This window comes from Lepidochelys olivacea, assembly GCF_965140295.1.
Source record: "Lepidochelys olivacea isolate rLepOli2 genome assembly, chromosome: 24".
Lineage (NCBI taxonomy): Eukaryota > Metazoa > Chordata > Testudines > Cheloniidae > Lepidochelys > Lepidochelys olivacea.
Window position 1 is genome coordinate 11620413 of NC_140434.1, and position 25972 is coordinate 11646384.

General features: G+C 48.1%; 1 long non-coding RNA gene across 1 annotated transcript; it reads left to right on the plus strand.

The window, feature by feature from the left end:
• The first annotated feature begins 11507 nt into the window (after positions 1-11507).
• LOC311512137 lies at positions 11508-24057 on the plus strand. The gene is made up of 3 exons (XR_014709407.1): positions 11508-11612; positions 11788-11929; positions 23449-24057. It is a non-coding gene; the product is annotated as an uncharacterized lncRNA (long non-coding RNA).
• Positions 24058-25972: the final 1915 nt, after the last annotated feature.

The following is a 25972-nucleotide window of genomic DNA, read 5'->3' on the forward strand; positions in this document are numbered from 1 at the left end:
TGTGCCAGTCAACACAGCACTTCAAATGACCTTTGTGCAAACAATCTTCTTGTTCCATGGAATTGTACAGCTATTGTCCCATATCTGCCAACACCTTTGGCCACCTGGTGAGGGAACATTCCCTGTTCAGGCTCTTAGAAATCCTTCCTCTGTTTTCCTGTAACCTAACTGAGCGTCAGGAGACTTTACTCCTTGTGCAGACTGTCACGGAGTCCCTGGGCGATGCTCTGGAACTACTCCCTACGAAGCCAGTCAGGACTCTGGTGAAGTCTCCTCTCTGTGAGCAGACTGTCTTCAGGGCAAAAAGCTTACACAGTTTCCACTTTCCTGGGTCTGACCGTGGAGCATTCAGCATCCTCTGCCCCTCTGTGCGCTTCCCACAGCGAGTCTGCCCAGGCGGGGTCCTGGGGAACCCAGAGGGTCCTGCCCCCCAACTTCGCAATCAGACGTGACTCTCAGCCAGCCAGTAAAACAGAGGTTTATGAGATGACAGGAACACAGTCTAAACCAGAGCTTGTAGGTACAGAGAACAGGACCCTCAGCCGGGTCCATTTTGGGGGTCTGCACTTCACTCCATGAAGTCTGCACTTCACTCCATGTCCCCAGTAACCCCAAACTGACTCACCCTCCAGCCCCTCCTCCTCCGGGCTTTGTCCCTTTCCTGGACCAGGAGGTCACCTGATTCCTTTGTTCTCCAACCCTTTAGCTCTCAGCTTGCAGGGGGGAAGGGCCCAGGCCATCAGTTGCCAGGAGACAGAGTGTCAGCCATTTATGTACACTGGCCCTTTGCTCTGCAACAATTACATCCCCTTGTCCCACCACCTAGAGACTTAAGAAATGCACAGGGGAAACTGAGGCACACCTACAGTATTCAGAGGAAACATTAAGAACAGTCCCACTTCGTCACACAATCACAGGGTTCCGGCTGTGCTAGCTGTTAGGGGGCTTATTCCTTCACCCACTCACTTCCCTGGTCCTTCTCGCATGAACAGAGAGCAACAATACCCGAAGTCCGAAGGTGCAAACAATTCGATGTTTATTGGGGTGAACTTCCAGCAAGCTTAAATACAAGTTCCTTTTTTCCTTATTTTCGAATCCCAACTTACTTCCTGTTTGCCCCTAATTTATATAGTAATATTCTTAGCTATACCTTAACCAATCATTCTACTAAAATTTAACTAACCAATCCTAACATGGATTAGCTAACCAATTATATCCCATCACCTTAATTAGTTTACACCCAGCAAAATTAATTATACAGCAGACAGAAGCAATCACAGAACCAGACAGAGACCATGCCAATAAACAATAGCAAAGTGGGAACTATAATGACAAAACAATACAGAAGTGAGGATTTCACAACTACATCTGTAAAGACATAAGAGTTTCCCAGCTATGTCTATTGATAAGTGAGTTCTTACCAGACAGAAAACTATCAACCTCAATTTCCTTTTACAGCTTCTAGGCACTTCCCTTTCTCTGGAGGTGATAGGCACTATAAGGACAGGATTAAATTCCTAACAGCCCAATAGCACCTTATTTCAATGTGACTAGTTTGGAATGTGAGGATGTGACCATTCACTTCCCAGCTTATGGCTGCCTCTGTCGCTTAGCCAAAGGCCTTAGCCTAAGAACAGGGCCTCAGACTGTCACAGTAAGAGAAGGCCCTTACACTGGCAGACAGTGATTTTGATTCTTTCTTTTATACCTCTAACTAGCCAAGTGATAGGAATACACCTAAATTCTTAGAGTATAGGCCTTTACAGACAGGCCTGAATATCTATATCCTAACACTCCACCCCTTTTTTTTTCTTTTTCTTTTGGGATCCTCCTGCCCAGGTATTCCTGGAAAAGCATAGGACATATGGCGACACATTTCCTGATAGGGCCAGGCATCGAGGTGGAAGGTGTCGATGCTCCATTTGTCCCACTGCCCCTTGTGTGGTATAGTGCCCTGCACCTTCTCTCGTACGGGCATACCACACCTATTCCAATTAGTGTTCCAGACTTCCCAGTGTAGTGGGCTCGAGAAGGTTGGGTCCAGGTTGTTTAGTACACTTGGGGGGGCTTACTACATTACTTATAAGTTATAATTAGTGGCTGTTCTCTAGGGGGTTGTGCCCCCCTTGATCGTTTCCATATGCAATGTAACACACATATAGTTAACAATACACTAGCTGCTATGATACTCCACAGCAACACCGAGAGTCCTGACCACTGCAGTATGGTCCAACATCCTGGCCACCACCAAAAACACTGCTTCTCCTCCTTTGATAAGGTTAAAATTTTGTTAGCGCCATCCTGTAGTGTGTATTGTAAGTGTGTCCAACTGTTGTTGCTTGCAGCAAGTTGCTTTTGTAATTTTTGTGTACTTTTGTTTATATTGTGTGTTTATTGAATATTTACAGTGAAATTTGGTATTGTCCAAACCAATTCAACTACTTGGTACGGTATTGGGTAGTAGGTGCTGGTTCGATTGTTTATAACGATTGAGTTCACTGATTCATTGGTGCACCATAGTTCAGGTGGCAGAGTATAGAAGTTCATAATTTTGTTATACACTGGAAGGATTTTGCCTCCTAGTGTTATATTGCAGGATTGCATACATTCCCAACAGAATACACCGTACCCCATATACATTACCCCTAAATGCCCCCCCTTTGCAATAGGCCATTGATCCTGCTCCTCCATAGTCATAGGAGAGGGGCACATCCATATTCCTCCTCTGGATATACAACTGCTTAATGTGATGACAGTCCAATTTACCCCATTCCATGCCCCCCACCTATTCCCTAGTGGCTCCCAACGTGCTCCCCCTTCCCTACTTACTCCCATAGGGTACAAGGGAACCACCTTATTTGCATTTCCTTTCCATGGTATCATAGTAACAATTACACAAGAACTGTCCCCACAGGTCGGGGATATTATTTTTCAGGTAGATGGGTATGTTTTTACAATTGTGGATAAATATGGGCTAGCTTCCCGATTTAATACTGAAGGCCATTGTTTTGACCAAGCATTTCTCATAATATCCATTAACATTATTAACTGAGCATTTTGAATACCTATGCACACTTTTTCCCATGTTAGTCTTCTGAAGCCATTTTTTACCCATGTCACCAGGTCCCCTGCCCAATGAGTTAACTGCAAGTTTACCTCTACTGCTGTCCTCCACCCTGTGGCAACTGCTGATAGTTGCTGTGCCATTAATTTATTAATTTGTTGTTGAAATTTCACATTTTGGCTTACTAATTGTTTGGTTACCCACTCGTCCCCCAGATTCCATGTACCCAGCATAGTGTTCCCAGCTGCCCACAATCCCCTTTTCCGACGACGATTCCAGGTGTGTCCCCTCACCCATGCATTGAATTGTTGTTTCAATTCTTTTATGTACATACTACAATTAGGATGGATTTGGTCCACCCACCATTCCTTGGGGCATACCACCCATGTAATAGAGTGAAAGGACAGGTTAAAAAGTGCTGGCTGCACCTGCTCCCACAATGGCTCCCAGACATTTGCTCGTCGGGGAATATTCTTGGCTCCAGGCTGTGGCCACTTTAAATTTGGATTCTTCCAACTTGGCATTCATATCACCTGTAGGGTTACATTCTGTAAAATGGTTAACTCATTGTACACCCAGCGTCCCAAAGGGGATTTTACGCCTAATGTAATATGTACATAACAATCACACCTTTGGGGATTATCTTCCATGGAAGTACCATTGTGGTTACATATGGTAACATCACACCCTAAATGTGGGGCCCTATTTTCCCAAGAGGGTTCATTTGCTCCAGGAGACCAGAGGGTTATATTCTTTGGACCCTCTGTAACAAACCACATAGCTGGGTAACTGTGTTTTTCACTATTGTTAATTATGGCAGCACCCAGGGAGTACCATGCAATATTTCCTGATAAATTTGATATTCTCCACCTGGTTGGGATTTCCCCATCTAATCTATAAACCATATACCGACACTGCCAAATTCCTGTTGGAGTATTAGTGGTACATTTTTTTATGGGGAGATTCTCATAGTCTTCATTAGCTTTATTACCACAGGTTGCATGTGTAGCCGTCCATGTGTTTCTTTTTTTTGACACTTTACATCGTGGGATTTGAATAGAATTTGTAAATGTGACAATTGTGATTAGCACTAGTAATTGTTCCATCCAGGGCCAGGGAATTTTCATCCTTTTCTCCTTTTTGAATTAACCTGTAATACACACATAACAAAATTTACATGTCCCCTTTTCCAATCCCCTGTTTGTACCTTTTTATTTGCGTGCAGTGAACCCACTCCCGTCCTCCATTCTCTGTACCCAGTAATAGCAGACTGGGCCCTAATTGGTCAAGGACAAGATAAGGGCCCTTCCATTTAGGAGCTGGGAATGGATGGTGTTGACCTGGAATCTTGTACATTACTAGATCTCCCACCATGGGTAGATTACGCTCCCCAGGCAGGTCATACCACGCTCTGACTCTTGCTGCTCCTTGCTTGTCTCGCCAGGCCACCGCCTGCTGTACCTGTTTTACATGGTCAATTAAAGTTAAAATCCATTCTTGTGTTAGGCCGTGTGTAGTGACTTCCCCAGGTACTGGGGTAAGTAGATTTTCCCACCGTTCCATAGGCCTTCCCATGAGAGCTTCATATGGAGAAAATCCTGTGCCCTTTGATTCTTGGGCCCTTATTCTCATTAAGACAAAGGGCAGTAACTGTGACCAGTTTTTTCCTCCAACTTCCACTCCCTTTCTTAGCTCACTTTTAATGGTGCGGTTCATGCGTTCCACCTGCCCCGCAGCCTGGGGGTGGTAAGCAATGTGGAACAACTGTGTGATTCCAGTGAGGGCTGATAGCTCCCCTAACAGATCTGATCGAAAAGCAGCTCCTTGGTCTGAGTCAATCACCTTTGGGACCCCCCAGCGAGTGAATACCTCATTTACCAGTATTGCAGCAGTTACCCGGGCTGTTTGATACTTTGTGGGGAAAGCTTCCACCCACCGGCTGAAAGCATCCACTACCACCAACATGAATCGGTTTTTCCTGTGATCTGGTGGTAGGGGTCCTGTGTAATCAATCTGTATTCTTTCCCATGGTCCCCTTGGGGCTTGTCTCATTAATTCTCCCCTTAGCACCTTGTGAGGTGGGCTGTGCCTGGCACAGTCCAAACAATGTTCCAGATGTGATTTTAAATCAGCTGCCATTCCTGGCCACCAGCACAACCTTTTTAAAGTTCCCAGTGCCTCCTCAAACCCGGGGTGTCCCCCTGCCAAGCTCCCATGCACCCAGCTTAAGAAAGCCGTCCGACTTCCCTGAGGGCACAACATGACTGGTCCCTCAGTTGTTAAGACACACCAAATCCCTTCCATTAGTTCCACCTTTGGCACATGCCTGTCCCCAAGTTTCATGATGCCTTCCAGTCCTGGGTCAGATTCCTGCAACTCTCAAATTCGCCCTCCCCGATCTGTATCCACCCCGCTTCTTGTTAACACTGCTACAGGCACACTCTCTTCTGGCTCCCAGGGCCATGGGGGTGCCTCTGTTGCAGCCCGCTTGGCCTCTACATCGGCCAGATTATTCCCTTTGCTTAGGGGTCCTGTTTTCTTGTGTGCCTTTACCTTCACCACATTGATCCGTGTAAAACAGTGACTCAGCTCCTCCACTCGCTTCCACCAGGTAGCATGCTTGATTGTGGAGCCGTCTGTCGCCCTGAAATGATTATCTGCCCACCATTTCAGCATTAATGTGGCACCACGAAATACATAATCTGAATCTACCACCACCCAACATTCTGCCTCAAATTTGGGATCCACTTCATTTAAAGCTGTTAGCAAGGCTGCTAGTTCTGCCTCCTGAGCTGACTTTGCTTCTAGTGAGAAACCAATGGTGCTGACTGTCTCATTGCCTCTGATTCCCACAACAGCTAAGCCTGCAGTTTTCCGTCCCCCTTGATAGCTACAACTTCCATCCAAAAACCATACCAGTGTCCCCTCCTTTACCTGATTGGGATTAGCTGCCCGAAACACCTGATGTTGGGTTTTACCTGGGCTGGCTTCACATTGGTGTGGGGTGCCAGCCAGATGTAATCCAGCTACCCAGACTATGGGTTCCTTTAACACCTCTGCTTTAATGTTTTCTGCCTGTAGAGCCAGCAACCATTTAGCAATACGCTGCCCACTTACTTGTTCCTGTAAAATAGTGTGCATATTTAACAGCCGCAGGGGGTCATGATGAGATTGGATTATTACTTTTTGCATTCCCGTAAGGTATTTAAATTTCCCTACCCCCCAGTAGGAGCACAACAGCACCTTTTCACACCATCCATACTTCAATTCCACAGCACTCAAAAGTCGAGAGGCAAAGGCCACAGGTCGGTCCTTTGCTCCATACTCCTGTGTTAATGCACAACCAATGGTAGTGTCCGATACCAAAGGGTACAGATAAAAGAATTTCTCCCCATCTGGGGAGGCCAGCACTGGAGCACTGGCCAGGTTTTCCTTTAGCACTCTCACTGCCTCAGTACACTCTTCTGACCATTCCCAAGTTGAGGCTCGGGTTAGGTCAAATAGAGGCTGGGCTATTTCTGCATAATTGGCCACAAAATTCCTGCAAAATCCAGTTAGACCCAGAAAACTTTGCAAGCTTTTAACATCCGTAGGCAGTGGCAGGGACTGGATCAGTTGCACCCGTCCCTTATCGATTTCCCTTCCCATCTGAGACACTTCCACTCCTAAGTAGGTCACTCTTGTCTGTCCCATCTGAGCCTTTTTCCCATTGACCTTCAATCCTGCTCTTGCCAAAGCTTGCAAGACCTGCTCAGTTAGTTCCCTGTCTTCTTCCTCTGTCCCTGACATTAGCAACAGGTCGTCTACATATTGTATGCACCTTGCTGAATTCACCCCCTCCAGAGCCTGTCTCATGTATCTGTGAAAAATTGCAGGGGAGTCCCTATATCCCTGGGGTAGGACTGTCCAGCAGAATTGTCTGCCCTCCCATGTGAATGCAGTTTTATACTGACACGAGGTAGCTAGTGGCAGAGACCAAAATCCATTAGCTATGTCCAAAACAGTGAAAATTCGGAATTGGGGTCCAATACGGGCCAACATTTCAGGATACGCTGCCACCACTGAGGCTGGCGAATTGGCCAGAGCATTTAGTGCCCTGTAATCCACAGTGAGGTGCCAGGTACCATTTGGCTTCCTCACGGGCCACACAGCAGCATTACAAGGGGATGCAACTGCCCGAATCAGTCCCCTCTGTTCCAACTCCTCAATAGTTGCCCCCACCTCTGCCAATGCCTCTCGAGGAATAGGGTACTGTTTCTGTGGGGGAGGGTCCCCTCCCTCCATCAGTACCTCCATGCTGCCCCTACCACAATCCAGGTTATCCTTAGCCCACACAGGGATGTGTTCCCACCCAGCCGGGGGTGGTGGGAGGGCATGTGCCGCTTTAATGGTCATAGTGGCTATCCCCATGGGAATGGTATAGCCCTGACCGTCCTGTGTTTGCCCCAGTAAACACACCCAATTGGCTAAATCCAGTACAAGTCCCAGTTTGTGTAAATCTCCTGCCCCCAACAGATTAAGCATATCATTACAACCCCACATAATCTCCCCTTCCCCCCAGATTCCTTTGATTTGTCCCCTCCTCAGGGTTAACTGTGTCTCCCCTCCTGTTGCCCCTACAATTGTCACAGTCCCTTCTGAGGGTCTCCCCTGCCCCCATGTGGTTAAACTGATGGCTGCTCCAGTGTCTATCAAAAAATCCCTCATGGGACTCCCTTCGATTGCCCCCTGGAGCGTGGGGCGACCAGATGCATCCCGTCCTAAACTGAGAACATGGACAGGACGCCTCCCAGGGCACCCCTAAGTTGCAGTACCCACCTCTGTCCCTCCCACTGGTTCATGGGGGGACCGGGGGTCCTGGCACCGAACACATTCCTGTCTCCATGCAAAATTGTATGTCTGGCATTTCAGGCAGTCCCAGTCCCTTGGCCTCCGGGACCACTTTCCCCCTGATCTGGTAAGATCGTGGGTAGTCAGTTTAGCCTGCAGTCTCTGGATCTCTTGCTCTATAGCTGCCCGCTCATCCCTGACTACCCTCCCAAAGCCACGAACTCTCCCTCTACCTCCTCCTCTCCAGGCTGACCCACTCCTTTCCACCTTGTATTGATCCCCCGCAGTAATAGCATGGACTGGCTCTTCCCCCTGATGCATCTGCCTCCACACATCTGCCTGTTCCAGAAACTGGGGTAGCTGATTGGGAGCAAGTTCAGGGTGCTGCAACCTTAAATGCCCCACGAACTGCGGATTGCTCAGCTCCAACCATTTCTCCAGCAATTCCACACCCCTGCCCTGCTCCACACCCCCACCAGGTCCCGGTGCCCCTGCCTGTGGCAGCACCCATGGACCGTCCAGGGGATCCACCCAGCACCGTGCCCAGGCCTGTATGCGATTAAGTGTATCCCGCCCTGTTTCCCCAGGGACTCGCTTCATCTTATTCATCCCTGCAGTACGAGAGTACACCCCAAACAAGGGTTTTGCCACCTGTCCGGGAATTAGAAATGGATGTGCCACTCCTGCCACATCGATTCCCAAGGTACCTCGTCCCAAAAGACTACGCCATAAGATCACCTGGTCCTCCCGAGTTAGACCCTCCATCTCTCTGCCCACCTCCACTAGCCACAGCACAAACTGATCCCAATCATCCCGGGGTACCTTTCCCAAGCGGCCCAGTACGGCCTCCCGGTCCTTCAGGGACAAGGGGCGGATTTCTGCCTGTTCTACTACTTCTGGGGCATGGTCCCCCCACCCCGCAACTGGGGCCACTATTCCTGCCTCCTGCAGTTCCTCCCGGGTAGCCTCTCTCCCAGGGGCTGTAACTGTGGATCGCCCCTTTCCTGGACCAGGAGGTCACCTGATTCCTTTGTTCTCCAACCCTTTAGCTCTCAGCTTGCAGGGGGGAAGGGCCCAGGCCATCAGTTGCCAGGAGACAGAGTGTCAGCCATTTATGTACACTGGCCCTTTGCTCTGCAACAATTACATCCCCTTGTCCCACCACCTAGAGACTTAAGAAATGCACAGGGGAAACTGAGGCACACCTACAGTATTCAGAGGAAACATTAAGAACAGTCCCACTTCGTCACACAATCACAGGGTTCCGGCTGTGCTAGCCAGCGGTTGAACAGGTTGGATGGCATTTCAGATGGTGCTGGGACAGAAGGGATCCAGGTGGGGAGCTCTGGGTCGGCAATGCACAGCATCCTGCATGTGCAAAGTGAACACTGTGGCCTTGTCTACACTACACAGCTTTGTTAGCAAAAGGCAGCTTTTGTCGCCAAAACAGTGGAGGTGAACACACTACAGTGTCCTCTGGCCACAAAACTCTCCTGTTTTGCTGACAAAATAAAACCACCATGACGAGCGGCAGAGAGCTTTTTGCAGCAAAGTGTCAGTGTAGACACCGTACTTGGTTTTGTCACTGTAAATGGTCTTCAGGAGGTGTCCCACAAGCCCATACCGACAGCTCTGCATCAGCAGTTTGAACTTCGCCACCCTGCACTCAGGCATCCAGCCCTCCCCCTTTAGTCTCTAAGGTGCCACAAGTCCTCCTTTTCTTTTTGCGAATACAGACTAACACAGCTGCTACTCTGAAACCTTTAAATGCTTGGGAATTTTAGAAATTCTACTTCCTGTTGGCTCAGCATGCAGAGCTCACATCTTCCCAGCTGACCATGGCGGCTCCACACAGCAAACACTTTCCTGCTGGATCTGCTCAGTGTATGCAGAGAGGAGGCTGTCCAGTCCCAGCTGCACTCTGGCCGTAGGGACTGCAATACTACGGGCAGATTTTCTCATGGCTTGTGTGATTAGGGCTACGAATGGGATATGGAGCCGTGCTGAGTGAAGATAAAGGAGGTGTAGCAGGCACACCAGAAGGCAAAGGGGGCACCATAGACCTGCTGCTTCTATAAGGAGCTGGACGCCATCCTTGGCAGCAACCCCACCTCCACCGTCAATAGGTGGATACTTCGGTGGGGCTGAAGGCAGCGGATAGTGGACCTAGCTCCAAGGATGAAGTCATGGATGAGGAGGTCGAGTTTCAGGATGATGTGGAGCACACGGCAGGGTCGTCTGGTGGGATGGCGAGTGAAGACCTCTTTTCCACTCCAGAGAGATATAGCCCATCTCTGGTGCACATGATGCAGGAGAGGAGAGCCCTGGTAAATGGTCTTTTTGATTTGATGCTGCTTGGTTATATGAAGTAGAGCTATGTTTTGATCTGCATATTGTAGAAATGGGTGAAGGGATAGAAATGTACAAGACTAGCTGTGTTTGAGTGTGCTCCACATTCCCCCGTGCAGCTAAGCAGTGTGGTGGAACAGGGTGTCGATGCACACCGAGATTTCACAGGAATCCTCCAGAGAGATCTCCAGGAAACTTTCCTGGAGGTACTCGCTAATCCTCTGCTGAAGGTTCCTTGGCTGAGCTGCTTTGTTCCTTCCCCTATTGTAGGAAACTTTCCTGCGCCACTCAGCAATCACTTGTGCAGGGACCAAAGCGGCACACAAACAAGCAGCATAGGGACCAGGTCTGAAGCCACATGCATGCAGGAGATGTACCCTTGCATCCTTGCTTACCCTCAGGAGTGAGATATCAGCTTCAATGACCCCTGCCTGTGAAAAATGGTGGCAGAATTTACAATATTGTCCATAGTCGCCTTCACTGATCCCCTGAAAACAACACCTAAACCCTTGCCCCATCGTGAATGCCCGCTCCCCACCCAGGCCTAACTCACCATATTTAGGGTGTTCGCCGAGACTTGTGCTTGACAAAGTGATTGGTATGTTACAAGAGGTGTATTTTTTACTGTAATGATTGAATGCTGCGTGTGAACTGTTTCAGAGTAACAGCCGTGTTAGTCTGTATTCGCAAAAAGAAAAGGAGTACTTGTGGCACCTTAGAGACTAACCAATTTATGCTCAAATAAATTGGTTAGTCTCTAAGGTGCCACAAGTACTCCTTTTCTTTGTGTGTGAACTAACAATCATGCTTCTGTGTATTCTTTCTTGTGCTTCTGCATATGTGACCTTCAGGGGAACCCCATACATGCCAGCGGTGTGCCTTTGCCAGATAAAGATGTGACCAAGGCATGGCAAGGAGTTCTGAGAGGTGCTCCATGTTCTGAGAGGTGCTCCAATCCTCAGAGGCCAAAGAAAGAGAATGTAGGAAATGGAGAGAAAATTAAAGGCAGGACAGAAAGCAGAATGAGAAGTGCATTCTAAAGGACCAGGAGCTGATGATAAAAGTGATGGAGGAGCAAACAGAGATGTTGAAGTTTCAAATCACGCTACAGTCAGAACAGACACATGCTCGCCCCTCTCCCCTGCAGCCCGTACAGCACTGTTTTCCCCAAAGTCCTCCCACAGATTCCTGGCAACTTCCTGGCACGTCTTGGTACCCCATTCCCTCCACCCCTTTGGACAGCTTCCTCAAAGCGAGACTGAAGCAGAGAAAGGCTATTTTGTGCTGTGCCTCTGACGACCTGGTAGGGGCCATCTCAGCAATAGCTCTCAGCCCTTTAAAAGGAAACATCCCCCTGAAGCACTGTGAAGTGAGTCTACAAAAGACAATGGGGTTTATTAAAAAATGGAGTGATAAGTTGTCTCTCAAAAGGCAAAAGCTTTATTGGTCCTTTGTCAAGCTTTGCTCTCCCCCTACTGTCAGGATTTTTACATACCTGGTAATGGAACATGCTTTAAAAAATGTATCTGGTTCTGTGTCATCAGCTAGAACAATTGAGAAGAGCCTCTAGCAGCACAGAAAATATCAGACCATAACCACTCTGAGAGAAAAGACAATCTACAAAGATCGGGTTTATCCAACTAGGAAAAGGCTAGCTGTTTCCACAAGGTCCTGCAAAGATACCTGGTAAGTGCCAAGCAAGGGGAAGTGCAAAGGGCTAAAATAAGTCTCTTTCTCTGAACAAGAGCAAAATCAGCCTCCTGAAGCTGATGGGAGTTCATTGGATTGTGTCTCTCAGGAGGGATTGGAGGGGATAATTACCTGCTGGACGAAGAACACTGAAATGCTGTTAAATAAACTGAGTCAGCATAAAGAAATTTCCTCTTGGGATGATAAAGGAACCTCTGTATATTGGGGTGTGGTGATTGTGGGGGTTTAACATACAGTACTCAGTTTAGTCAGGTGATACTAATGCGCATTCTCTCGCTAACAAGAGACAGCCTAAAGGGTGGGATGTTTTTATTAAAACCATCGGTAGAGCTGAATATGCTTACCTCTGTCATGGGGCATGGTGCCATCAGAGTTTTCAGAATGTCTAAAAACAAGCCTAGAGCCAGCCAGAGGGCAGATAAGAATGGAGGCTGAAAGCGGCGTCTCCCCTTTTAGAACTGGGCTTCCCAAAAACCAGAGGCTATGAGAAGGCCTGACTGGTTAACTGTGTAAAACAAATACTTGAACAGAAACCAATGGGTGTGTTATTTGTTTTTAAAGGGTTTGGGGTACATCTTTAAACTCACAACAATAAAGACAGATCTGGATATGTTAAAACATGTCGGGGGCATGTCCAGTGCTTAATTGCTGCATCAGTTATGAATGTAAAAAAAATTGCTTGAGCCCTGGCACCTCTTTCACAACAAAGCCCGTTGCCAATTGTGCCCACATATCTATTCAGGGGACACCATCACAGGGCCTAATAACATCAGCCACACTATCAGAGGCTCGTTCACCTGCACATCCACCAATGTGATATATGCCATCATGTGCCAGCAATGCCCCTCTGCCATGTACATTGGTCAAACTGGACAGTCTCTACGTAAAAGAATAAATGGACACAAATCAGATGTCAAGAATTATACCATTCATAAACCAGTCGGAGAACACTTCAATCTCTCTGGTCATGCAATCACAGACATGAAGGTCGCTATCTTAAAACAAAAAAACTTCAAATCCAGACTCCAGCGAGAAACTGCTGAATTGGAATTCATTTGCAAATTGGATACTATTAATTTAGGCTTAAATAGAGACTGGGAGTGGCTAAGTCATTATGCAAGGTAGCCTGTTTCCTCTTGTTTTTTCCTCCCCCCCCCCCCAGATGTTCTGGTTTAACTTGGATTTAAACTTGGAGAGTGGTCAGTTTGGATGAGCTATTACCAGCAGGAGAGTGAGTTTGTGTGTGTATGGGGGTGGGGGGGTTGTGAGAAAACCTGGATTTGTGCAGGAAATAGCCAGACTTGATTATCATGCATTATGTAAAGAGTTGTCACTTTGGATGGGCTATCACCAGCAGGAGAGTGAATTTGTGTGGGGGGGTGGAGGGTGAGAAAACCTGGATTTGTGCTGGAAATGGCCCACCTGATGATCACTTTAGATAAGCTATTACCAGCAGGACAGTGGGGTGGGAGGAGGTATTGTTTCATATTCTCTGTGTATATATAAAGTCTGCTGCAGTTTCCACGGTATGCATCCGATGAAGTGAGCTGTAGCTCACGAAAGCTCATGCTCAAATAAATTGGTTAGTCTCTAAGGTGCCACAAGTACTCCTTTTCTTTTTGCGAATACAGACTAACACGGCTGTTACTCTGAAACCTGAAATTAAACAATGGGCATGTCTGACCCCCTCCCTCCGCCGCCTTTTTACAAACTGCACCCCCATGTGGTCATTTTCTGGTAAATCATTGGTGTACAATTTGACAATCTGAACAATGGATAATCCCTTACTAAATTTCTTTAAAAAAATATGCAGCGATATCCACAGGTTACTGCAAGGTCTTGTAGCTGCCTCTGGTGAAACACAATGTTATCAGAATTACAATTTTAAAAAGTCATGATAGCTTCAGGATAGACATTACTGTCTGGGAGAAACCCGTAGGAATAGAAACACTTGCCTGGCCCAAGTTTGGTAGGTAGAGAGAGCATGTGTGTGTGTGTGTGTGTACACATGTAGGCATTTGTGTGTGAACAATCTTCTAGACACAGAACCCTTTGGGAGCAGGTCGCTAGGAAATCCATTTTAAATCGAAGCATCCATTGATAAAATACATGTGAACTGCACAGTGTTCATACTCACATATAATCAAACAAGACATTCCTTCAGTGGTTAACTTTGAGCACATTGTCAACCCTACCCCTACTATGAGATTGACTGTAGAGGGCAGTGCCAGGGCAGAATGCATCTCTGCTCTCAGGTTGCAAGTTTTAATCAGAGAATAATGATGGGCTCATTTCGGGTCCGGGGTCAGGGTGGGGGTGTACCATACGTAACCCGGGACAAATTCACCACAATAGATGAAGAGCACTCGGTCTTTTACATATTTCCCAGACCCCTGCATGAGCTGCATGCACTCCCTCACACAGTTCGCATTCTCAAAATCAGGGTGTAGAAGTTTAGCTGGCACCTGCTTGCTATTCCTATACAAGGCCACAAAATTAATGTTGTGATGTTTAACATTGAAAGAGGTTTTAATGTACTTAAAGTTGCAGTGGGGGAGGTTTAGATTGGATATTAGGAAAAACTTTTTCACTAAGAGGGTGGTGAAACACTGGAATGCGTTACCTAGGGAGGTGGTAGAATCTCCTTCCTTAGAGGTTTTTAAGGTCAGGCTTGACAAAGCCCTGGCTGGGATGATTTAACTGGGAATTGGTCCTGCTTTGAGCAGGGGGTTGGACTAGATGACCTTCTGGGGTCCCTTCCAACCCTGATATTCTATGATTCTATGATTCTATGATTCTACTTACTGCCGAAGGCGTCATTATGTATAAAGCTGACGAGTTGTTTGGGTAACTGCCTCACAGAGAGACTTTCTTGGTTACTGATATGACTACCAGGCAGAATACTATAAACACCTTCATGCCTACCTTGGTCCACAGGGTACTTAGCATTAGTGGTCATTAGAATCTCTGAGTGGCACAAAGAGACCGCCAGAGTAATTGTCACCCATTTCATTCATTAGAATTCTGATTGACATTCCACTCAGGAGGCAAAAAGTATCTTTGCTACATGTGAATTTAATTTTCAAGTCATAGAATCATAGAACCATAGGGTTAGAAGGGACGGCAAGGGTCATCTAGTCTAACCCCCTGCCAAGATGCAGGATTTGTTGTGTCTAAATCATCCAAGATAGAGGGCTCCAGCCTCCTTTTGGAAACCTCCAGTGGAGATGATTCCACAACTTGCCTAGGTAATCTGTTCCTTTGTCCTACTGTTCTTACAGTTAGGAAATTTATCTTGAAATGCTGTAGTTTGAACCCATTGTCTCTTGCTCTGCTTTCTGTGGCAAAAGAGAACAATTTTCACCATCTTTTTAATGGCAACCTTTCAAGTATTTGAAGACCGCTATCATGTCCCCCCTTAATCTCCTCTTTTCCATACTAAACATACCCAATTCTTTCAGTCTTTGCTCACGTGGCCTGAATTCCCTCCCTCTGATCATCTTTGTCACTCGCCTCTGGATCCTTTCCAGTTTCTCTACACCCTTTCTATACATTGGTGACCAAAAGTGGACACAGTATTCAAGCTGAGGCCTAACCAGCACTGAGCAGAGCAGTGCTATCACCTCCCGCTACTTGCATGCCGTGCCTCTGGTAATGCAACCCAAAATTGCAATTGCATTTTTTGCAACAGCATCCCCATTCAGCAGCAGTTTTTCTTGAAAAAAAACAAAGCACTGTGTGAAGGCCCCAGCAGCTTCAGCTTCCTGATGTGAGCAGTTAGGTCAGCCCTGTGCATAAAGCCCTTGTGACCCACACCAGCCAAAATGGTGCTCTTGTGGGCGTGCGCTGTGTCTTTCTGAAATGCCCTGTGGGAAACTTCCTAGCGAGGGTATCGTGGCTGTGGGTCAGAATCAATTTAAAAAGGGCTCAATTTAAGCAGGGTCTGAATGAGTTCCCTCCTGACAGCTGGGTGGGACGGGAAGAGACTTCAGGAGGAAACTGTATTTACCTAAACACAGCTACTCTGCGTAGGTGTCCCCCAGACAGGAGCAGTGTTACTCAAAGTGATCAGCTTTGGCTGGTGTTGGGGTAATACTGAATTCAGGGGTAGTGGAATGTTGTTAACCATGTTGTTACCTTTATTGCCTAAGTAAAGGGGAGCAGTCTGTCCTGACTGAGGGGGTCACCCTCAGTTGAAAGGAACTTGCTAAGGCAGGGGCTCAAATGCCAGAGCCCTGTGAAAGTAAGAGGGGTGGGCATGGTGTCCCAGCCAGGAAATGAACTCTCCCTAAGGGTCCCTCATCTGGTTTAACCTGCCTCTCCCCACTGTTTAAAAAAAAGAGCTAAATAGGCTCCCTTAGAAGCCTTTTGTTATATTAAATGCTCAATAAGAGCTGAAAGTCCTTGCGGCGGAACAGTGTTTCTGTCCAGCTGAAAATCGCTAAGAGACTGACCTGCAGAGGTCACTGTAGAGAGGCGGGTGGCCAGTGGGAGCGGCGAAGGACAGCAGCTGGCAGGTCAGCCACTCAGAGCAAGTGTTCATATGGCGGAGCAAACCAGGTGCCCTCTTGCCTGGGTGGGAAGTGAGCTCACACAGATGCACTTCTGAACCTTGGGTCCTCACTGACTAAGGACAACCACTGTGAGTGGGGCATGGTGAGGAAGCAGATGGGGGGCACAGTAAAGGAACTCTTGGTTGTAGAACTCAAGGACATGAGGCGGAAGACTCTGCCCCACGCACTCGGGGCGGGGCGGGGGGGATGTTCTGCTAACAGTTTTATGGTTATGAATCCTGCTTGTGGCATTTTCCCTAACTAATGCTGGGTGACTTCCCTCCTCTCATTAAAAGTTTCTTTTCTACACTCAGACGCTGTGTTTGTGAGTGGGGAAGTATTGCCTCTCAGAGGAGCCCAGGGGCGGTATGTAATTTTCCCAGGTTACTGGGTGGGGGCTTGAGCCGGTTTGGTGTTATATTGTTGAAAAGGAACCCATAGATATTTAACCCAGCCCTGGTTGCCACCGGCTCCACCTGGCAGAAGGATTACGTCTGTAAGGGTAATAACTGTTGCTCTGGCTAATAATTTGCTCATCTAAAGTAACATCCAGCTGGTTAAAAAGGGTGGCAATGGGGTAATTTGTTACGATGCCCTTGGTATCATCGGAGATGTCTGCACCATCTTCTTTCATAACCTTGCAGCACACATACAGCAATGTGTCGTTAAAGTCTAAGCCCTGGTCTACACGAGGAGTTGAGGTGGAATTTAGCAGCATTAAATCGATTTAACCCTGCACCCGTCCACAAGACGAATCCCTTTTTTTTGACTTAAAGGGCTCTTAAAATTGATTTCTTTACTCCACCCCCAACAAGGGGATTAGCACTGAAATCAGTCTTGCCGGGTCGAATTTGGGGTACTGTGGACACAATTAGATGGTAATGGCCTACGGGAGCTATCCGAGAGTGCTCCATTGTGACCACTCTGGACAGCGCTCTCAACTCAGATGCACTGGCCAGGTAGACAGGAAAAGGCCCTCAAACTTTTGAATTTCATTTCCTGTTTGGCCAGCGTGGCAAGTTGCAGGTGAGTGCAGAGCTCATCAGCAGAGGTGACCATGGTGGAGTCCCAGAATCGCAAAAGAGCTCCAGCATGGACCGAACAGGAGGTACGGGATCTGATCTCTGTATGGGGAGAGGAATCCGTGCTATCAGAACTCCATTCTAGTTTTCCAAATGCCAAAACACTCGTCAAACTCTCCCAGGGCATGAAGGACAGAGGCCATAACAGGGACCCAAAGCAGTGCTGCGTGAAACTTAAGGAGCTGAGGCAAGCATGCCAGAAAACCAGAGATCCCCAAACATGCCACTTCTATGATGAGCTGCATGCCATTTTGTTAGGATAAAGATATTCAGGCCTGTCTGCAAAGGCCTGTACTTTAAGAATTTAGGTGTATTCTTATCACTTGGCTAGTTAGAGGTATAAAAGAAAGAATCAAAATCACTGTCTGCTGGTGTAAGGGCCTTCTCTTACTGTGACAGTCTGAGGCCCTGTTCTTAGGCTAAGGCCTTTGGCTAAGCAGCAGAGACAGCCATAAGATGGGAAGCGAACAGTCACATCCTCACATTCCAAACTAGTCACATTGAAATAAGGTGCTATTGAGCTGTTAGGCACTATCACCTCCAGAGAAAGGGAAGTGCCTAGAAAATGTAAAAGGAAACTTAGTTTGATAGCATCCTGTCTGGCAAGAACTCACTTATCAATAGCTGGGATGTGAAATCCTCACTTCTGTATTGTCTTGTCATTATAGTTCCCACTTTGCTATTGTTTGTCTGTATAATCTCTGTCTGGTTCTGTGATTGTTCCTGTCTGCTGAATAATTAATTTTGCTGGGTGTAAACTAATTAAGGTGGTGGGATATAATTGGTTACATAATCATGTTACAATATGTTAGGATTGGTTAGTTAAATTTCAGGAAAATGATTGGTTAAGGTATAGCTAAGCAGAACTCAAGTTTTACTATATAATCTGTAGTCAATGAGGAAGTGGGTGGGAGGGTGTGTGTGTGTGTGGGGGGGAGATGGGATCAGGGAATGGGGGTAAGAAAATTGGAATCATGTTTTGCTAAAGGTGGAAATGGGAACAGGGAATGGGAGTAAGGAAATTGGAATCATGTTTGGCTAAGGGTAGGAATGGGAACAGGGACACAGGTGTAAGGCTCTGTGGTGTCAGAGCTGGGAAGGAGAATACTAAGGAAGGAAACTGGAATCATGCTTGCTGGAAGTTCACCCCAATAAACATCGAATTGTTTGCACCTTTGGACTTCGGGTATTGTTGCTCTCTGTTCATGCGAGAAGGACCAGGGAAGTAAGTGGGTGAAGGAATAAGCCCCCTAATACATATTAGGGGGTTCAGCCACCACTACCCCAACTGTGTGCTTTGACTCCTTCAATGAAGAGGGAGGCAACATGGAAGCAAGTTTGTGGACGAGGAAGATGTTGATGAGGAGGAGGTTGTAGATAGCTCACAGCAAGCAAGTGGAGAAACCAGTTTTCCTGACAGCCAGGAACTGTTTCTTGTGGCGGTTCAATGACAAGACAGCACATAGCTTTAAGCAAGCAAGCAAGCTGGTCTGCTAACGGGCTTCTGCCTGTCAGCTTTCCACCTTCCCCTTTATTCTTTCTCTCCCCCCGCGCATTACATTCTCCAACAGATAAAAGGAATACACTGGCTTTGTTTAACATGCTTATTTACCAGTTTCTATCTACCGCATTCCTTGCTCTCGGGCCTTGAGCCCAGTCCTGGGAGGCTTCCCACGGTTCATGTCATCTGGGCGAGATTCCAAGGTTGATGCCCTTGAAAGGAGCTGTGTGTGCACAGGTCCAGCACAACACTCCGGGTGTGCCCTGAATGTTGCCAAGCACATAAACCTTGTATGAATCCTACATCCCCTCCTTTCTTGTTTATTTGTGCTCGGCCATCTCATGGTAGCCATCAATTTGCTTTTGCAAGCCAATTAACTCCTGGACAGATGAGGTTATAACTCGTGGAGCCTGCCAGGGCGGTTCTCGACAAAGCCTTAACAAAAAGGAAATACATTGCACACAGCAACAGCAAAAAATAAGCTTAAGAAGGTAAAGTGTAATTGGCCGGGCCCCAATTAGCCATGCTAGAGTACTGGGAAGAGAGGTTCGAGTAAGCAGCGAGCATCATTTTATTCCCAATTTCCTCAGGGTGATGACATACTGGAATAAGACATGTACCTAACAATTCTTCAGCTGCTACAAAATCAGATAAACAAAAGTGGGTAACATTTGCTATTGAAGCCAATCTTTCCCATAGGTTATATGTCATTTGGGCCCGTAACGGAGAAAGCGCTCCCGAGCCAACCCCTACAGGAAATAGCAGGCACAAAAGGCATACAGTCAATACAGAATTAGCAGTGATTTGGGCGAGAATTGCCACAAACAGAGTCTCAGAAGTCTCTGGTTGTTGGTTTGCTGCCAGTCTTCGTTGAGCCGCGGCGACCAATGCTTTTACTGCTCCCCATGTCACGGGCTGGCTTGGGACGCTACGCCTCCTCTGTTTCTGTCCCGCCGTTGTCGACCCAGGAGGCACCACGTTCTCCTCCAAGGTCAGCTGAAACTCCGGTATGGGGTTTGACAGCCCCTGGTGCCACGCCATGCTGCTTCAGTGCCGGTCGCACACACCGGGCCGGAACCCACAACGGTCCTGCAGGGAGAGACACAGCAGCATATCCCCGACCCCAAGTGATTAGAGGTATTGGGCCCAGCCATTGCGGATTGGGCAGCTGACGGTAATAGACACGTGGTCTTTCCAGTACCTCAGATTTATGAAAATGCAAATCCGTGGAGGTCTGCTGATCTGCTTTCAGCGTTAAATTATTTAAAATAAACAAAAGGATACACAATTGTTGCTGAACGTCTCCTAAGGTTCGGAGACGCAGCTCCCCTTGTTTTAATTGTTTGTCGAGAAAGGTTTTTAGCGTGCAATTTGCACGTTCAACAATAGCTTGGCCTCTGAAATTATAAGGGATCCCGTGTTTGAGACAGATGTCCCATTGGGCACAAAAGATGGAGAGGGCTGTGGAGCAATAGGCTGGGGCATTATCTATTTTTATCTGGCTCGGGCGACCCATAACAGCAAAACAGGCTAGCAAATGGTGAATAACTTTGGGAGTGGCTTCCCCACTCTGTGGTGTCGCCCAGAGGAATCCTGAATAGGTATCAATGGAAACATGTAAAAACAAATAGGGACGGAATTGTGGCACGTAAGTGACATCCATTTGCCACAGCTGATTCGCCGTGGTACCTCTGGGGTTAACGGCATAAGAAAAGGTAGGGGCAGCAGCAGCACGGTGGGGGCAGGAACAAACAATAGAATGTGCATGATCAGCAGGAATGTGAAACTGTCGGGCCAAAACAGAGGCAGACTGATGAAAAAAGGAATGGCTTTCAATGGGGTCAGAAAAAAGGGAATTTACCTGACCACGTAACGTGCGATCAGCACGCGCATTGCCTTCAGTAAGTAGCCCAGGCAGAGGGGTATAACTGTGAATATGAGCATCAAAATAAGGGAAATTACGAGTGGGTGATGAGATACTATAAGGACAAAAACAGGCGAAGAAGGTCCGCATCGACCTGAGGGGTAATAAGGGCAAGGGGTAAATGATCAATTACCTAATAAACATAAAGCATGTCCACGATCAAATTAAAGGGACAATCAGCAAAAAGTTGAAAGGCCAAAATAACAGCAGCCAGTTCTGAGCGCTGCGCGGAACGCTAAGGCAGCATAAAACGAGAATGCCAACGAGGGGGGTCACCTAATTGATAGGTGACAACACCGCGATGTGGAGAGCCATCAGTAAAAAGAGTGATAGCTGAAACAATAGGTCGAGAGCGGCTAAGACAACACAGCTACAGACTAGGGACCGAATGGCTAGGCAGCAGTTCTGCGGAAAAGGACCTAGGGGTGACAGTGGACGAGAAGCTGGATATGAGTCAGCAGTGTGCCCTTGTTGCCAAGAAGGCCAATGGCATTTTGGGATGTATAAGTAGGGGCATAGCGAGCAGATCGAGGGACGTGATCGTCCCCCTCTATTCGACATTGGTGAGGCCTCATCTGGAGTACTGCCATCATCCTGCCAGGTTACCGGACAAACTGAGACCAGATCAGCCAGCTCCTCTGCTGTAATATCTGAGCGAGTCTTCGCTGCGTGAACCATTTGTTGCACCAGCAAAAGCCCCTGAGCAGACACGGACGACCCCGCGGGGGGCCCCGGAGCATGGGGCCCCATGGGGGGATGGTAATCACACACTGGCTCCGGTGGGGAAGGCGAGGGAGGCGGTGATAATAGAGGCACTGGGGGCGAAGCAGGGGGAGGGATGGTTGCAGGAGCGGATGGGGGTGGCGGGATCGGCAGCCCCTCTGTTGGCGCGGGAGAGGGCCTTTCCAAGGCGACACGCTGTGTCGCATCGCCAGGAGTGGGGATGGCTGCAGGAGCGGATGGGCATGGCGAGATCACCAGCCTCGCGAGGGAGGGCCTGTCCGAGGCGACACGCTGTATCGCGTCGCGGCAGAGGTGCCAGGCATGTAGAGCCTGCATGGGCGCCCGAAGCTCTTTGTGCAATGTCTGGCCCAACCGCTCCCAGTCCGCTAGCTTAAGGGTTCCAGCTTCAGGGTACCATGGGCATTGGGCACTCACCTCCTGTAGCAGGAGAGTGAGTTCTCGAGTGGGGCAATCATGCTGAGCCTTACGCAGCAAATACTGTAGCTCATTGCAGTGTTGCACTTGCAAAGCAGAGAGGGAGCTTCCCATACTTACCACAATGAAAAATACTCACCGGGATCCGTGAAGCGGATGAGTGACGCGTCTGAAACCCTCGCCGGGCGAGGTGAGTGCTGAGGGCCTCACGTTTGGGCGCCAGTTGTGGCGGTTCAATGACAAGACAGCACAGAGCTTTAAGCAAGCAAGCAAGCTGGTCTGCTAACGGGCTTCTGCCTGTCAGCTTTCCACCTTCCCCTTTATTCTTTCTCTCCCCCCGCGCATTACATTCTCCAACAGGTAAAAGGAATACACTGGCTTTGTTTAACATTCTTATTTACCAGTTTCTGTCTACCGCATTCCTTGCTCTCGGGCCTTGAGCCCAGTCCTGGGAGGCTTCCCATGGTTCATGTCATCTGGGCGAGATTCCAAGGTTGATGCCCTTGAAAGGAGCTGTGTGTGCACAGGTCCAGCACAACACTCCAGGTGTGCTCTGAATGTTGCCAAGCACATAAACCTTGTATGAATCCTACAGTTTCTCACCTTGGATCTGGAGCCAGTACCCCCTGAACTCACCCAGGGCTGCCTCCCAGACCCGCCAGGCGGAGAAGGGACCTCTGGTGAGTGTACCTTTTAAAATAATGGTTTAAAAGCAAGCATGTTTAATGATTAATTTGCCCTGGCATTCGCGGCCAGTACAGCTACTGGAAAAGTCTGTTAACATGTCTGGGGATGGAGCAGAAATCCTCCAGGGACATCTCCATAAAGCTCTCCTGGATGTACTCCCAAAGCCTTTACCACTCCAGGCCAACCACTCGGGAATCATTGCAGAATAAAGCATGGCAGCGTATGTTTGCTGGCGTTCAAACAACATCCGTTCTTTATCTCTCTGTGTTATCCTCAGGAGAGTGAACTCATTCATGGTCACCTGGTTGAAATAGGGTGCTTTCCTTAGGGGGACATTCAGAGGTGGCCTTTCCTGCTGGGCTCTTTGCCTGTGGCTGAACAGAAATGTTCCCAGCTGTTAGCCATGGGGAGGGAGGAGGGGTGAGGGGTTAGCCACACAGTGGGGGTGGAGGCAAAATGCAACCTTGTAACGAAAGCACGTGTGCTATGTATGTAATGTTAACAGCAAGGTTTACAATGAAAGAGTGTACCCATTGTTCTATAAAATGTGTCTTTTTAAATACCACTGTCCCTTTTTTTCCCTCCACCAGCTGCATGTGTTTCAAGGATCACAGGATCTTCTCCTTCCCAGAGACTAGTGAAGATTAGAAGGCGAAAAAAACGCACTCATGATGAAATGTTCTCTGACCTCATGCTGCCTTCTCACACTGACAAAGCACAGATGAATGCGTGGAGGCAGACAATGTGAGAGTGCAGGAAAGCACAAAATGACCGGGAGGAGAAGTGGCGGGCTGAAGAGAGTAAGTGGCGGGCTGAAGAGGGGGCTGAAGCAGAAAGGTGGTGGCAGCGTGATGAGAGGAGGCAGGATTCAGTCCTGAGGCTGCTGGAGGATCAAACTCATATGCTCCAGCGTATGGTTGAGCTGCAGGAAAGGCAGCAGGAGCACAGACTGCTGCTACAGCCCCTGTGTAACCAACCTCCCTCCTCCCCAGGTTCCATAGCCTCCTCACCCAGACGCCCAAGAACGCGGTGGGGGGCCTCCAGCAACCCAGCCACTCCACCCCAGAGGACTGCCCAAGCAACAGAAGGCTGGCATTAAATAAGTTTTAAAGTTTTAAACTTTTAAAGTGCTGTGTGGCCTTGTCCTTCCCTCCTCCACCACCCCTCCCAGTGCTTCCCTCCTCCACCACCCCTTCCGGGCTACATTGGCAGTTATCCCCCTATTTGTGTGATGAATGAATAAACAATGCATGAATGTGAAGCAACAATGACTTTATTGCCTCTGCAAGCAGTGATCGAAGGGGGGAGGGGAGGGTGGTTAGCTTACAGGGAAGTAGAGTGAACCAAGGGGTGGGGGGGTTTCCATCAAGGAGAAACAAACAGAACTTTCACACCGTAGCCTGGCCAGTCATGAAACTGGTTTTCAAAGCTTCTCTGATGTGCACCGTGCCCACCTGTGCTGTTCTAACCTCCCTGGTGTCTGGCTGCATGTAACCAGCAGCCAGGCGATTTGCCTCAACCTCCCACCCCGCCATAAATGTCTCCCCCTTACTCTCACAGATATTGTGGCGTGCACAGCAAGCAGTAATAACAATGGGAATATTGGTTTTGCTGAGGTCTAAGTGAGTCAGTAAACTGCGCCAGCGCGCCTTTAAACGTCCAAATACACATTCTACCACCATTCTGCACTTGCTCAGCCTGTAGTTGAACAGCTCCTGACTACTGTCCAGGCTGCCTGTGTATGGTTTCATGAGCCATGGCATTAAGGGGTAGGCTGGGTCCCCAAGGATAACTATAGGCATTTCAACATCCCCAATGGTTATTTTCTGATCTGGGAATAAAGTCCTTTCCTGCAGCTTTTGAAACAGACCAGAGTTCCTGAAGATGCGAGCATCATGTACCTTTCCTGGCCATCCCACATTGATGTTGCTGAAACGTCCCTTGTGATCCACCAGTGCTTGCAGCACTATTGAAAAATACCTCTTGCGGTTTATGTACTCGCCGCCGTGGTGCTCTGGTGCAAAGATAGGGATATAGGTTCCATCTATTGCCCCACCACAGTTAAGGAATCCCATTGCAGCAAAGCCATCCACTATGACCTGCACATTTCCCCGGGTCACTACCCTTGATATCAGCAGATCTTTGATTGCATTGGCTACTTGCATCACAGCAGCCTCCACAGTAGATTTGCCCACTCCAAATTGATTCCTGACTGACCGGTAGCAGTCTGGCGTTGCAAGCTTCCACAGAACTATTAGAATCACAGAATAATCATAGAATAACAGAGTTGGAAGGGACCTCTGGAGGCCATCTAGTCCAACACCCTGCCCAGAGCAGGACCAATCCCAACTAAATCATCCCAGCAAGGGCTTTGTCAAGCCTGACCTTAAAAACTTCTAAGGAAGGGGATTCCACCACCTCCCTAGGTAACGCATTCCAGTGTTTCACCACCCTCCTAGTGAAAAAGTTTTTCCTAATATCCAACCTAAATCTCCCCGACTGCAACTTGAGACCATTACTCCTTGTCCTGTCATCTGCTGTCACTGAGAATACTCTAGATCCATCCTCTTTGGATCCACCTTTCAGGAAGTTAAAAGCAGCTATCAAATCCCCCCTCATTCTTCTCTTCCTCAGACTAAACAATCCCAGTACCCTCAGCCTCTCCTCATAACTCATGTGTTCCAGACCCCTAATCATTTTTGTTGCCCTTCGCTGGACTCTCTCCAATTTCTCCACATCCTTCTTGTAGTGTGGGACCCAAAACTGGACACAGTACTCCAGATGAGGCCTCACCAATGTCGAATAGAGGGGAACGATCACTCTCGATCTGCTGGCAATGCCCCTACTTATACATCCCAAAATGGCATTGGCCTTCTTGGCAACAAGGGCACACTGTTGACTCATATCCAACTTCTCGTCCACTGTAACCCCTAGGTTCTTCTCTGCAGAACTGCTGCCTAGCCATTCGGTCCCTAATCTGTAGAGGTTCATTGGATTCTTCCGTCCTAAGTGCAGGACTCTGCATTTGTCCTTGATGAACCTCATCAGATTTCTTTTGGCACAATCCTCCAATTTGTCTAGGTCCCTCTGTATCCTATCCCTGACCTCCAGCAT